General features: G+C 45.2%; 1 protein-coding gene across 1 annotated transcript in view; it reads left to right on the top strand.

Annotated features, from left to right (window-relative positions):
* Positions 1 to 390: 390 nt before the first annotated feature.
* Positions 391 to 15,925, top strand: part of LOC147023445 (cadherin-11-like) — a 182,729-nt gene continuing 167,194 nt past the window's right edge. The window contains exon 1 of the mRNA XM_085888867.1: positions 391 to 681. The gene's annotated coding sequence lies outside the window, so the exon portion shown is untranslated. The remainder of the gene's footprint in view (positions 682 to 15,925) is intronic.

Here is a 15,925-nt window from a genome sequence, read left to right as displayed (position 1 = left end):
GTGGAAGAGGAGAAAAGTGTAGAAGAGGAGAAAAGGTTGGAAGAGGAGAAAAGGGTGGAAGAGGAGAAAAGTGTAGAAGAGGTGAAAAGGGTGGAAGAGGAGAAAAGTGTGGAAGAGGAGAAAAGGGTGGAAGAGGAGAAAAGGGTGGAAGAGGAGAAAAGGGTGGAAGAGGAGAAAAGTGTGGAAGATTGTGCATCCCTTGTCGGGTTCGATCCTCTCACTCATGTTTCTCAAAGCGTGAAGGCCGCTGCTCTGCCCCCCCCCTCACCACTCCTCCCTACTCCACCAAGTACCCTCGTCCCCCCCCCTCGTCCCCTCTCCTTGGAGCACCGCCCCGACTGGACACTCGCTGGGCGGGGACACGAGGGGTGGGGGGGAGGCTGAGGGTAAGGCACACAGGGAGGGGGATCGGGGAGAGGAGACGACGACGTGAGTGAAGATCGCGCACTCGCCTGGTCCCGAACTGCGGGCTCATTTACTCGGGAGAGAGAGGAGACCCAACGTGCGGTATCAGCGAGTACCCGCGGCCGAATACAGGGACGAGGGAGAACGCGATGCACGGCGACGCTGCGGTCGGACAGGAAGCCGATTGAGGAGGATCGTCAGGGAGTCGGAGCATCTTGAACGGAGAGACCGCGGTCCGGAGGATCAGGACAGACGACCGGAGCTCGGGGTCTCGGGGTAAGACGGCTCGAGGGGTGTCGGACATCGGTGTACACACCGAGCAATGGGGGACAGCTTAGTGGACAGAGGAGGGTGCAGGGGGAGGGGAGACGGAGGGGGGTTTGAGGATTAAAGAGTCGTCGTCCCAGGAGCGTCCATTTCCACAATCAAGGACGTGGCCCATTAGCGCCGCCTTTCCCACGCACGTATTTTTAGCGGCCATTGTGCGCTCTCCCTGTTTTGCTCTCGGCATCCGGAAGGAAAACAAGTAAACTTTTCGCTTGAATGGCGGGAGGGAAATGTGACTCGATTCCGCTTTTTTCGCCCGGTTACTCGGCCGTCCCGCAGGAGAGAGGGAGCAGCGCGTGTAATGCGTCAGCGCGGGACCGCGGCACGGGGGGGGGGAGGAGGAGGAGGAGGAGGGATTGGAGGAAATCGACGAGGGAATTAAAGACACACTCACAAACAGGTCCAGATGACGCATCGTACGTACGGGACATCGCGCGTCCTTCCCGAGCGCCCGTGCTTCTCCGAGCGTTGAGAAGAGCGCGAAGCGCGTGCTGCGGCGGCATCGCCGTTCAATAATAAATGTGTTTAAAACATCAGGCGTTTTCCATGATAAATAGTGCATGGCGCGCTCGTGCATGCCCCATGGACTTGTCTGTGCGTGGCATCGCGCGGCGCGAGCCGATCCCTCCTCGGCGTTTAAAGGGAACGGCGCGAGACGCACGTGTCCGAGGGGGGGGGCGTCAATGTGTCCAGACACGTCTTGTGTTCGGTCCCCTCGAATCACGTGCACACGGGCGCGTTCGCATTCCGTCTGGGTCGTGGGACAAGGACAAGGTGGGGAGGAATCGAGAGACGGGGAGAAATGTGTTCGTGACACCGACGCGCAGCGCCTTTTATTTATTCCCGACGCGCGGCGCTGCCAACGCCGACAGGCCCGCACGGGTGGGGGCAAAGCGTGCCCGCTGTCGACGTCTCGCTCATTCGCATCTCGGCTTAATGAACGCCTCTTACGCACACTCATTCCTTCAGCACCGAAATTCCAAAAGCATACCCGACTCCCTAGACTTGTATACCCCACCTCCTCCCCCTCCACCCCCCCCCATCTGAACCCCACCTCCATCCCTCCAAACCACTCCTCCGCTTTCCGTTAGTCCGCGCTGTTTTCTCAGGTTGCATGCAGATGCCGCGACACCCCCGCGCTCAGACTGCTGATTCAGCCCCGAGCCTGAAACTATTCCGATTCAACCCCCAACCCCTCCCTCATGCGTCCCCAACCCCCCACCTCACCTTCCAACATCCGCACCTACATGGCACACCGGTCCAGGAGGTACCGATCGATCTCGAACATCTGAACATATTGACCGCACACCATGTCGGGCACGTTCCTCTCGCCGTCACTCTATCCCTCTCCATCTTTGCGATGATGACTGAGAAATGATGGGCCTGTGATGATCACTTCCTAATGATGCAACAACCCAACTCGGAGGGATCCTTCATTTTCAGGAACTTGGCTCAGAATATCAGATTGCCGAGTTAGACTTGGCTAGGAATATAGGATTGGTGGATTGGACCTGGCTACAGGAATATAGGATTGGTGGATTGGACCTGGCTACAGGAATATAGGATTGGTGGATTGGACCTGGCTACAGGAATATAGGATTGGTGGATTGGACCTGGCTACAGGAATATAGGATTGGTCGATTGGACATATAGGATAGGCTTCAGGAATATAGGATTGGTGGATTGGAATATATATATATATATATATATATATATATATATATATATATATATATATATATATATATATATATATATATATATATATATATATATATATATATATATATATATATATGTATATATATATATATATATATATATATATATATATATATATATATATATATATATATATATATATATATATATATATATATATATATATATATATATATATATATATATATATATATATATATATATATATATATATATATATATATATATATATATATATATATATATATATATATATAATATAGGATTGGTGGATTGGACATATAGGATTGGTGGATTGGACATATAGGATTGGCTACAGGAATATAGAATTGGTGAGTTAGATTTAGGTAAATATGTAGGATTCATGAGGTGAACTTGGTTATATGAATATATAGGATTGGTGAGTTGAACTTTGTACAAATATAGAATTGGTGAGTTAGATTTAGCTCAAGGAATGTAGGATTGTTCAATTGAACTTTGTACGAATATAGGATTGGTGAGTTCGACTATGGTACAGTATATACAGTGTTTTCCTGGAGGTAAAGAGAGCAAAACTTTGGGAATGACAAGCCTAACATAAGGGAATATGAATTAGCCAAGCAGATGAATGAAGTCGGTTTGCTTTGCTCAGAGCACTGGCGCCATCATTCTTTTTCCCTGGGCCAAAATCCCACGTACTGTGATCAATTTCCTATTGTCTGCTACAATGTCCCTAATTCATGTCTAAGTAAAAATATCATGTAATTTCACCCGTGAGCATGCAGCGGCAAATAAGGGGAAAAACTGCAGATCTTCTGAATACACAACCTAAAACCCTTCTGGTGTCCAATCTCCTTTCCAACGGGACAATTCCTCTCCAACCAAGTGTTTTGTTCTTTGTCTGCGGTCTGCGCTGCTCCTTCAGGAGACGATGTGTGCAATGGAAACCTGCTGGCCACATACTATATTTCCCTGCATCCCTTCCCCACTCCCTCGGTTGGTTCAGACATTCTCTGCAGATTCTGTCTGCACCCTGCGGAATACAAAATGGACTCAAAAACAAACTTGTCTATCGGTTAATGTGTACGAGGAGGGTTCAAGATGTTCTGCGAATGAGATACGTCAGCTATCGTGTGCAGCCTGTGGCTGCTGGTTGCATCATTTTCTGGCGGTGCAGCTGATGCAGTGCCCTCTATTACCAGTACACTGGAACTCATTTCACTGACCTCGGAAGGATGACAGGCTGAGTTATCCCCACCTGGTGTTAATTCAATGGGTGGGGTCAGACTCTTGGTCACAAGATATTAAGCCAGCAACGTTAACCGTTAAGCCAACACCAGGCAATGAGATACAATAGCTTCGCTGGATAGGGGTGGGGGTAGGGGGAGGGAGGGTTGGAAGGTAAGCCTGTAAAAAATTATACATTACATAAAAAATAATTATATAAATGTACTTTTGTTCATACATACGTAATACTTTTTTGACCTGTTTTGGACTGTTGTGAGTATCTCGGTATAACTTTTGAAACAGCCCGCGATATCGGTAAATTAATAATATTCCTTATTCTAGCTGTAGGTTGTGTAATACAAAGGAACAAAAAGGAAGACTCTTCCCTCTCCTCCTTGCTGTGGATGTTTTGCTATTTATTATTTATTTATGTCTTTATTGCTATTTTTGCGAGCAAGAGGTGCTCGGATTCACAAGTACACACTTGGATCGTTAGCTCGAGAGCACGTGGCGCGTTTTTCCCGTGCTCCAGAAGCTCGTGGAGAAAGCTTTGAGTTGTGTGAGAATCCAGGCGGGAAGTTGATTTATTTGTTTCACTTTTCTCATTAATTCCGATGGAATGGGTCGGCTTTGATGAAGAGTGTGGGAATTATGGCACAGTCATGTTCTCGGGATACTCAATCGGGCAGTGCCAGATTTAGGACTTTGGAGGCCCCCTGGGCAGTTTAGGACTGTGGAGGTTCCTGGGCACTTTTGGACTGTGGAGGCCTTTGGCTAGTTTAGCACTGTGGAGGCCTCTGTGCATGTTAGAACTTTGGAGGCCCCTGGGTGGTTTAGGACTGTGCAGGCTCCTGGGCAGTTTAGGACTTTGCGGCCTCTGGGCAGTGATTGACCGATTATCCTTTGGCAATAGTTCTGACTCCTCCCTACCAACTACAAGTTGGACTTCTGAATATAACACAACTTTTAATAATTCAGAACACAAATCTGCATCATAGAACAATTTTATTGAGTATATTTTGGAATATATGCCTGAAATACAGAAAAACTTTTGTGGAAGCCCCCATATTATGGAGGCACCCTGGGCAACTGCCCAATCTGCCCTGCTCTAAATCCGGCACTGGAGTTGGAGCACGTAAACGCACCCCTTTCAGTCATATGCTCACTGTTAATGAGGGTGTGTAGCACAGTCTTACACTTGTGCGTGACACACGTGCACGCGTGCGCACGCACGCACGCACGCACGCACGCACACACACACACACACACACACACACACACACACACACACACACACACACACACATAGCACTCGCTCCCGACTTCAATCCGCCACTTCTGGGACCACAAGAAAAAGAAAGTCGCAACTTTCCCAAGTTCTCTTGTTAATTAGTGTCAACTTCTCAATATGCAGTACCGAGACAGCAGCTTTATGCACCCCATGTGTGCGCTTCTGATATTCCTTCACACACTGTCGGGCTCCCGTCGTGAATGTCCCATGTGTCAACAGCCACTCATGGCACTCCCTCGAGGAGATGCCTCTGGGGGTTTGCTCATTGGTCTTACTGTTTGTGGTTCCTTCGGGTCTTATGCAGTGTGACCATTCCTCATTTTCATAAATGCCAAGGTGAACCAATGAAAAAAGCCAAGAATTCACAAGGTTTCGGAAAAGCGATGATAATAGAAAACCTATAGAAAACTAAGACACCAAGGTGAACAACGAATAACCAAGATCTTGTGAAAAAAGCCAAGGAGTGGTCACACTGGTCTTATGTATGGTAGCTTTTTCATTAATATTTTATTACTAGTAGTAGTATTGTTGTTATTATTATTATTATTATTATTATTATTATTATTATTATTATCATTTACACGTTTGGTCACCCATTAAAGCTCGGATTATTTTTCGTAAATAATCAAGAAGATTGATGTTTAAAGCTTTTACAGAAATTGACCTGGGAGTGCATTACGGCAACGATAGACCAACTAGCGTCATTTCCTTGTTTGAGGTTGTTCAGGATAGTGCAACAACTACTTACACTGAGTGTAGTCCCGTGGTGACTGTGGACCCTTTGTATATTAATTCACATTCCACATATGGAATATAAACACTTAAATGCAATTGGTTTAATTCCCGACAGAACACGACTTGTGGAAGGGCTGAGGCTTCAGCCAAACTCCAACCCCTGTCCCCCGCCAAGGGGGCACTCGACCTATGGTGCTTGATCAACCATATCGTTATTATTTCTTGTTTTAACATAATTTTGATTGTGACATTGATCTAGTGTGTGTTACAATAATGTGGTATAGCATATTTTTGGGGCAGTTGACTTATGTGTATGGAACTGTATAAAAATCAAAGAAAACGCAAAATACACAAACAACTTACTCGTATTTTGGAAGGAGGTGTGTGTGTGTGTGTGTGTGTGTGTGTGTGTGTGTGTGTGTGTGTGTGTGTGTGTGTGTGTGTGTACATGTGCACGTCACTGATTGTATTTGAAGTCTTTTCTTTGATTTCTATACATTTCCACACCCCTTGACCAATCTCTTCCGAATGTGTGTGGAGGCAGCTGACCCAATTTCCACCAGACTTTGCAAACATGGTGGGGGTACCCAGGTTCAGATCAAGCGCACAATCCCCCCCCCCAACCAAAAAAAATCCTCCCCCAACAAGGAAATTCTCTATGTATGTGTGTGTGTGTTGGTATGAAAATCATCAAAAAACTAGGGTTCATAGAACACCTTACCCCACACAGTGTTCAGGTATATAGTTAAATTGAAATAAAATAATGATTTTAAAGGTTGTACAAAAAAATTACAGAATGTTAACACCATCGATGCAGTTTTATACACCACCTTATTTAGCATGTCCAAGTACCGCAAAACGGAATGAGTTTGAAAGTGCAAAAAGTCAATTTATGTTCTACAGTGTTCAAGCATATAATTCAATTGAAATAAAATAATGATTGTGAAGGTCGTATAAATTAATTAATTCCGGAATTTACCACCATTTTACCACCGTTTTTGCAGTGTCTAGTTACTAGTACATAACCTTATCTAACACGTTACATTAGTTATTCATGCCTGTTATTTGTGTCCTTTATAACGTCCCTAAAACAGTAAGATTCCTGTTTGGAATGATTTTAAATTTTGTACAACTTCCAGGCAAGCAGACAGAGTAAAAATAATTATCTCGCCCCTCTCTGCACATGTGCACAGGGACAAATTGAGTCAAAGTACTAAACTACAGGTTTGTTTTCAGATTCATGTTCAAAATATAACATTCAATTGAAATTAAGTTTTTCCTCGATCATAAACTGATGTTTGAGGATGGATGGATGTATGGACAAACAGACAGACAGACAGACAGAAATGAATCAGTTGCTTAACCCTGCTTTTCACTTCGTGGGTGCTGGGCAAAAATTGCTAGCCCAATCTCCACCAAATTTTGCAAACGTGCTTGGGGTGGGGGAGGGGGGGGTACCTTGTCACAAAGAAAAAGTCAGTCACAAAAAAATCCCCTCCCCCACAAGGAAATTCTCTGTGTATGTGTGTTTGTACATCTCAAAATCAAGAAACTGACCTCAAAGAAGAAGATGAGCTTATTTGGCCCATCATTGCTCAGGTTAATTTTTGCTGCAGCTTTAAACATCAATTTTCTTGATGGTTTACTAAAATCTAAACAACCCGATCTTGATCAGGTAACACAACGTGTGTGTGTGTGTGTGTGTGTGTGTGTGTGTGTGTGTGTGTGTGTGTGTGTGTGTGTGTGTGTGTGTGTGTGTGTGTGTGTGTGTGTGTGTGTGTGTGTGTGTGTGTGAGAGAGTGATATATATACATACACACTTATTAGAAGAAATGACTGACTCAATGTTATAACATATGACACTCGCTGGCATGTGGAGCCCTTTTTCCATCGTCTCCAAATTATCCAATTCCTCCATTGGACAAACAGCCATGCTGCCTCGGAATTGCTCCTATTGGCAGAATATGAATTTAAACCGAGGATTCTCAGACTGACTGCAATTGTCTGCCTCCCCTCCCCTCTCCACCACAGATACCCTGTCTCCCTCCTGCTAATCTCCCTTCGACAGCACATGGAATGGTGGACAGTCTGGGTATAATCGGAGTGCACTTCATTTCATGAGCAAGACGAAGGCAGAACAAACATTTAGAGGCACGTTGCTAACAGGCGTGAAACTCCACTTTGAATTTCGTGCCTGGTTTGGGAATATTGGAATTGGGAAGGAGGCAGGGAAGATGAGGGATGGGAGAGGGGAGGGGTTGAGTTAAAGGTCTTTGGTTCAAACTCCATGGTAATAATGAACGCAATTATCCCGAAAGAGACTATCATGTGACATTATTGAAATGGTGAGGTTAATGAAATCACTTCAAAAGAATATATTCAAGCAAATATTTTGAATAGGTGAAAAGTGATGGAAATAACAAAGGGACTAACACAGTCAGTTTGGTGGCCAAGGGTTATGGTATCTCCAAGGGTAGTGGTTTATATCCAACCAAAGGCAGTGGCATGAAAGACTTGAATTGTCCACTTCTGGAGCTGGGCTCATGGGAAATGGAATGAACAAGTCACTCGCTGATTTATTTGTATATATATATATATATATATATATATATATATATATATATATATATATATATATATATATATATATATATATATATATATATATACATATATACATATATACATATATACATATATACATATATATATATATATATACATATATATATATATATATATATATATACACATATATATATATATATATATATATATATATACATATATATATATATATATATATATGCCTGGTGTTGGTGCAGTGGTTAGGGCAGCGGCTTGGGATCCAAAAGGTCCTGAGTTCAAGCCCCGTTCGGCCACTGAATTAATACACCAGGGGGTTGACTCAGCCTGTCATCCTTCCGAGGTCGGCGAAGTGAGTACCAGTGTACTGGGCCGGTGTATACCCCGGTTAAAATAGGTGTACCATATCCCTGTGTCGTAAGAGGTGACCAGGGTTGCGTCAGGAAGGGCATCCGGCGTAAAACATGTGCCAAATCACTATGCAGATCATATGGATGATCCGCTGTGGCGACCCCTAACGGGAGCAGCCGAAGGAAGAAGAAGAAGATATATATACATATATGTATTTTTTATATATATATATATATATATATATATATATATATGTATTTTATATGTATATATATATATATATATATGTAATATATATTATGCCTCTCTCTCTCTCTCTCTCTCTCTCTCTCTCTCTCTCTCTCTCTCTCTCTCTCTCTCTCTCTCTCTCTCTCTCTCTCTCTCTCTCTCTCTCTCTCTCTCTCTCTCTCTCTCTCTCTCTCTCTCCCTCTCTCACTCTGCCTTTGTTCCTTATGCATGGCCACATCTTTTTTAATTTTACAAACTCCTAACTCGGGGTACAAATATAACTTTATGTGGGGGTTAACATTGGCTATGTGGCCGCAGCCTCATGTGGCGGAGTGGGGGGGCAGGGGATGTGTACATTTTCTATGTCAATGTGCACCGTTTAGTGCCACCTAGTGGTGGCACAGGGAATTACAATTTATATTTTTACCTTGGCAACGCTGAGGTTATAACACTCTTTGCATTTGTAAATTTGTCCTCCTTACCTCCCCCGTCCCAAAGGAGGGGCCTATCAAAGCTTGTCATTGTGTAGGAGACATTTCTAGCGGGAAGAGACATCAAGATGAATGGGGGGACAAAAGAGGGGGGAGGAGCAGACGTGAGGTTGGGGAGGAGTTAAAGCACACGATACACGGATACATTTGCCAAACAGGGTGATTAATTGGTCTGTCAGCAAAACGACAAGTAGGTTCTGCTAGTTATCAATAAAAACCAAACAGGTTCACTCATGACCTTTATGAAGGAGACAACCTGCAGCCTTCCTCACTTCGTCTGATGTCAAGCCATGCTTTGTGGGTTTAATACTATCAGGGCAACACTGAAATGCTGCTGATGAAGAGCAATTTGACCTTTGTGAACTTTAAAGGTCAAAGGTCAAGGATTATGACCTTTGGTGCAAAACTTCCTCTGGAACATTCCAGGAACAATATAACGTCATATAGGCTATATGGCATTTCACACTCCTCGGATTATCCATACTTTGATGAAATCAGCGTAAAAACAAACTTGAAGGGGGCACCACGGGCAAGGTGTTCTAGATAGAGCAAAATGGTTTCAAGACTTTAGGTGGGGAATGACCTCAAGATTATGCATAAAAAATATTGTCATCCTAGCTCTCAAAGTTTGGGCGGTCGTATGATTTTTATGTCAAAATTCGAAATTTTCTAAGTTCGTGACCTTGACCTTGACCTTGTGATGAAAATGAAAAATCGAGCTCCGTGGGGCTATGCAGGTGCCATTGGGCTAACCAAATACCGAAACCCCTGCCATATTTGACAACCCCCTCAGAGAAGATGGATTTTTATGTCAACATCGCAATTTTCTAAGTTCGTGACCTTGTGACCTTGACCTTGGGATGAAAATGAAAAATCGAGCTCCGTGGGGCTATGCAGGTGCCATTGGGCTAACCAAATACCGAAACCCCTGCCAGATTCGACAAACCCCCTAGGAGAAGATGCAAATTGAAATCGGCTACCCCCTAAAAACACAATTCGCAATTTTATAAGTTTGTGACCTTGTGGCCTTGACCTTGGGACGAAAATGAAAAATCAAGCTCTGTGGGGCTATGCATGTGCCATTGGGCTAACCAAATACCGAAATCCCTGCCAGATTCGACAAACCCCTCGGAGAAGAAAATTTTTTATGTCAAAATTCGCTATTTTCTAAGTTCGTGACCTTGACCTTGGGACGAAAATGAAAAATCGAGCTCTGTGGGGCTATGCAGGTGCCATTGGGCTAACCAGATACCGAAACCCCTGTCAGATTCGACAAACCCCCTTGGAGAAGATGAACATTGAAATCTGCTACCCCCTAAAAACACGTTTTTTGGGCGTGGCTCCGCCCATAATTGGCGCACCACGCCCATTTTCAGGAAAACACAACTAGATCATGATATAAACCTCCCACCAAAATTTTGTCAGGATCGGATCAAAACCCACGGAGCAATGCTCGGGAAAGAAAGACAGACAGACAGACATACAGACAAGCCGGTCGGCGGACATGGGTCGTCGCCTACCCAATAGAACCTGACGCGATGGGCCCGTTCGATGGGGAATGACCTGAGGATTAAGCACAAGAAAATTCATGATTCTAGCTTCAAGGGTTAAGGCTGCAGATTGTTTTTTCGTTAAAATACCCCCACATTTAGAGGTTTTTCGGCCGTTGCTTGGCAACGGAGGGTCCAAAGCAACAGTTCTTTCTCACACATAACTAGAACATACCATGAACCTACCATACCAGTTTCATCTATATCTGACTCATAGTCTCTGAGATATAACGAACTTCGTTTTTTTATTGTTTTCGGCCAGGGTTCATTCAAAGTCTATCTTCTCCGACAGTTTTCATCGGATTCGGCTGGAAATTTTTGACAATATGGCTGAATGTGTTGCCCACAATCGCTCGTGGCCCGATTTTTGATTTTCAAAAAAATTAATTTTTTTAATGATTTTTCAAAAATTTCAAAGTCCTGTTGCTCGGCAACGGTGGGGTCCAGAGCAACGGTTCTCATTTGCACACAACTTGGTCATGGTGTGAACCTACCCACCAAGTTTCATCGAAATCGCCATTGTATTAACGGAGCACTGGACCGAACAGACAGACAGACAGACAGACAGACACGAACATATCTATGGAAAAACTGATAATAAGGGTAGAACAAATTTCAAAAAAAAAATTTCGACTGGATCGACTACCCAACAGACAGCCATTCAGACAGACAGACATACAGACAGCCATTCAGACAGACAGACACACAACAATAACGAATATAGTGGTCACTTATTTTTTTCGTGAACTGATATATATATATATATATATATATATATATATATATATATATATATATATATATATATATATATATATATATATATATATATATATATATATATATATATATATACACATATATTGTTGTGGGCCAGGGGTGGGTGGCGAGAATGACCACTAGGTGGGGAAAGCTTGCGTCATCTCCCACCAAACTCCCCGGAATTGTAGGCCGTCGCTCGAATAACTGTGAGCCGGCGGATCATCTAACCGACCTTGGAGGTCAATATCTCAACCGCGTAGTGTAGGATCGATTTGTCTATAACCAATTTACCTAATTAACTACTCGATTTTGACAACCTGGGAAACCACGCCCTCGGCATGTCTTGCTCGAACCGGGTCACTATACTGACTGCAGTAGACTTCCAACTACCAACTACCAACTCCGGTTTGGGTGCAGCCGAGCGGAAACTGCCAAAGCCGTGCCGGCTGGAATGAACGGATTATCGGGGATAAAACCCCACCAAAACTCAGATCCGAACCATGCTGGACCAATTCAAGAAGGGACGGAAACGAACTGGGAACATTTCTAACAAGTTTTATTTGTGGTAAATGAAGACACAAAGCAAGACTTAACGCGCATAGCAAGAAGTATTTACAATGATCCAAAAACACTGATTCAGTTCTACTTACAAGATGGGCCCACATGCAGACACACACATACAAAATGAAAACAAACCCAGAGTCTTTATTGGACCCTCACAGCTGAGGAGAGAGACAAGCTGGGGGTCAGAGTTCGGTGGTGTACCTGACCGTCAGAGGAAGGGCATGCTCCGCGATGCAGCACCTGACAGTGGTTGCTGGTTTGGTCCCCAGTCACACGTGTGGGACTCGAGGTTAATGGTGGAGCTCGGGTGGTGAACGGCCGGGGTCCACGGAGGGGGTCGGGGTCGCTCTTCCCTTCCTCGTAGAGGGCCAGCAGAGACACGTTCGCCACCTCAACGCCCACCAAAAACTCTTCAAAAGAACTTTTAAAAGACTCTCCAAGACCTCAAAAAGACCCTCCAAGACCTCAAAAAGACCACCTGCCTCAGAGAGTGCTCGGGAATTTATGGACCTCCCTCAGCGGGGAGGGGCCTTGGGGAACACACCTCGCTGTCCGCCTCTGATTGGACAAATCCTACGGCTCACCTTTCCGGGGCGGGGCCTTGGCCCCTGCCGGGAAACCCCAGCCACTCCTCCACGCGGGCCCACACTCGACGAGTAACAGTAACGACGAGTATATATATATATATATGAATACACAATCCACAATTATATAAATATAAATATAAATATATATATATATATATATATATATATATATATATATATATATATATATATATATATATATATATATATATATATACATCTTCTACCACCCTTCAGCTTGGTTGGTACTCACGCCATGTATGATGGTATCCATGGTACGTACGTGATATGGATGCATCCTCATATTATGTAATGGAATCTGTTGCGCACAGAACACCTGAAGCGAGCGTTTCAGTGGAAAAAATAATTATTTTTGAAAACCACACACGTTGTGGTTGGCGATCAGGTAAAAGCACCGAGTGTTTGCTTCAAATAAATTAGCGATAAATGGTTTGTGTCACCACTAATGGTGCCCAGAATTTGGAACCAAACCGCAAATGGAACTGCGAATGCACGTTGTGTTGATTGAAACATAACTGCAGTAAAGTAACAACACACAATCTGCTTTTTGAATATGTGCACTGTAATATTCGTTGCAGTAGCCAAATTCCATCCATTGGGACCATATTCTGTGCAAAGCGTTGGTGCTGCCTAAGCAGTCTCCTTGGCTATTGGGCACAATCCTGGATGGGTCGCCTCTCCGACACAGGATACTCATTTTGGCACTCATTTTGCCGAGCTTGGAAGGATGACAGGCAGAGTCAACCCCACCTGGTCTTAATTCAACGGCTAAGTGGGATTTGAACTCAGGAACGTTGGATCCCAAGCCGACCACCCTAACCATTAAGCCAACATCAGGCATATAGCCAAATTGATGGTCACATATTTTGCACTTTTATGCACGTCCACCATGTGTCATGTCTTAAGACTCAATTTTGTGGCTCATTGATTATTATCTCATGTTTTCTTGTTACGTTGCTGTGTTTGATGTAAACAATTATATTGTTACAGATTCGCGCCCGCCGGCGTGCTGACGGCCACGTAACTCGAATCGCGGCACGTCGCCCACCGGACGGACAATCCAGTCGTGACCCTCTCGGACTAACGCCGGGAACCAGTCACGGGTGGACCTTTCGGTCTCACCGCGATCGAGCCAATCAGCCCCCGCGTGGGATAGGGTTGCTCGCCAAATTCGACCTACCTAAGTACCCACACGGAGGGTAGACCGGGCGATCGCACCTCGCCGCAGGTCGACTTCGGACACGGGTCACTTAAGCGACCCGTTCCGTACTATCGGGATAACCGAGCGGTGTTATCGTCGGCCTCGACGGTTCGATTAATTATCGGGCGTATTCAGCCCACTACCAACCCTTTACGTGAAGCAAGATGAGGATTCAATGAAAGAAATGACGAAGCGAAGCGGGAAACAGTTCAACACAAAGCACATTTATTCGCGATGAACGGAAAGCACACATATTCAATTCCACCAAAAGCACATAGAAAAGAAGAGAAACACAATGCAATTTTACACAAAAAGCAAATGCGACAATGCAGATCTAATACCGATTACGCGAGCACACGGCAACACTTATACAATTTTACTTCACAGACGGCGCCGACAACACACATTCCCAAAACAAAAGAAAAGAACACCCTCAAGGATGAGGCGGGCCTGAGGCCGAGACCGGGTCGGGCCTACCCGTCTGGTGATGAGACGCGGAGCGGCGATGGTGCCTCAACTCCGCGGGCCTCGCGGACAGTGTCTGGTAGGGGGTGGGAAAGGGGCCCCCTTGGTCGCACTATCTCAGCGCGGGAGGAAACAGGAGGGGGTTGCTGATGCTCGGGGGAAAGGAGGATTTCTACTCTGCCTCGAGTCCCGCGACGAGCGTCTCCACCTCGACCAGGTCGCGCCGTCGGCCTCCCTGGTGTGCAGCTCCTGGCACGACGCGAGCACCCCCTCGTCTGCCCTCGCCGCCTCTCCACAGCTCCGTCCTCTTCGCTCCGACTCCAACGCACACGACGACGACGACCAACTCCTTCTTGCTTCTTCTTCCCAACTCCACCGACTGCGAAGTCTTCACTCTCTTGACTTGACGAACGCGGTCGCTTATATAAGCCCCGTGGCTTCGCTCTCTCATCTTTGACCCCCTGCCTTCGACCTTTCACCTCGCTCCCCATTGGCCCGAGAAAAAGTGGGCGTGAATGCATTTTGATCCATAAATTTGCATATAGCGATCGCCCTCCAACGCCCTGGAGGCGGGGCCAAATCGCCCCTCGCTCACCGATTGGACGGAACAAAAGTGGGCGTGTGTCGTTTTTGATCCGTTTTTGGAGCTGAAAATCCGTGGTTTTGTACACGCTGTTCGGCGCGCGCCCTGCACGAGTCCAACACCGGTACCCACAAGCGGTGCAAGAACGGTGGCGATGCGACGGTTGCGAGGTGTGACGTGAAGCGGCGCCGCGGTGGGTGGTTGATGTTGTGGTTGGTGGTGGTAACAATGGCGGTTGGTCCAAAATAAAGATAGTAAAAGAAAAACGGCTACCCTGAAGAGTCGCAGCACGCATAAATGACATGTATTCCCACTAGACAACGGGTTTGGGCCTAACTACACATATACTTACCGAGATACCTCACCTAAGGGACCTGAATGGTGGTTTGCGAATTTGGTAACCACAACAATATTATATATTTTGCAGTTATGAATTGAGAGCCAGTTTTAATTGGTTATACATTTTCATCCAGTCCCTGGGGTCATGCAAAGTTCAAAACCATTGTTTCCTAACATGTTAAAAACGTGTACAGTGTTTAATACAACACCAACACACACACACACACACACACACACACACACACACACACACACACACACACACACACACACACACACGCACACACACACACACACACACACACACACACACACACACACACACACACACACACACACCAGAGGTGGATACTTTGAGACCTGGTAGGTCTCTGTTCCACCTCCTGAAACCCAACCACGTGTGGAGATAGCAGCCAACAACAGCAACACACACACACACACCCCTGAAAAATCATGGATTGGCCTACTTGGTGTTTCCATCTTGGGATCCTACCCTGAGATACCACCATAG

Source organism: Eptatretus burgeri, chromosome 7, assembly GCF_056783735.1.
Source record: "Eptatretus burgeri isolate ZD-2024b chromosome 7, Ebu_testis_v1, whole genome shotgun sequence".
In the NCBI taxonomy this organism is placed as follows: Eukaryota; Metazoa; Chordata; class Myxini; order Myxiniformes; family Myxinidae; genus Eptatretus; species Eptatretus burgeri.
Note: the sequence above shows the minus strand (reverse complement) of the source record. Positions and strands in the feature narration are given on the sequence as shown.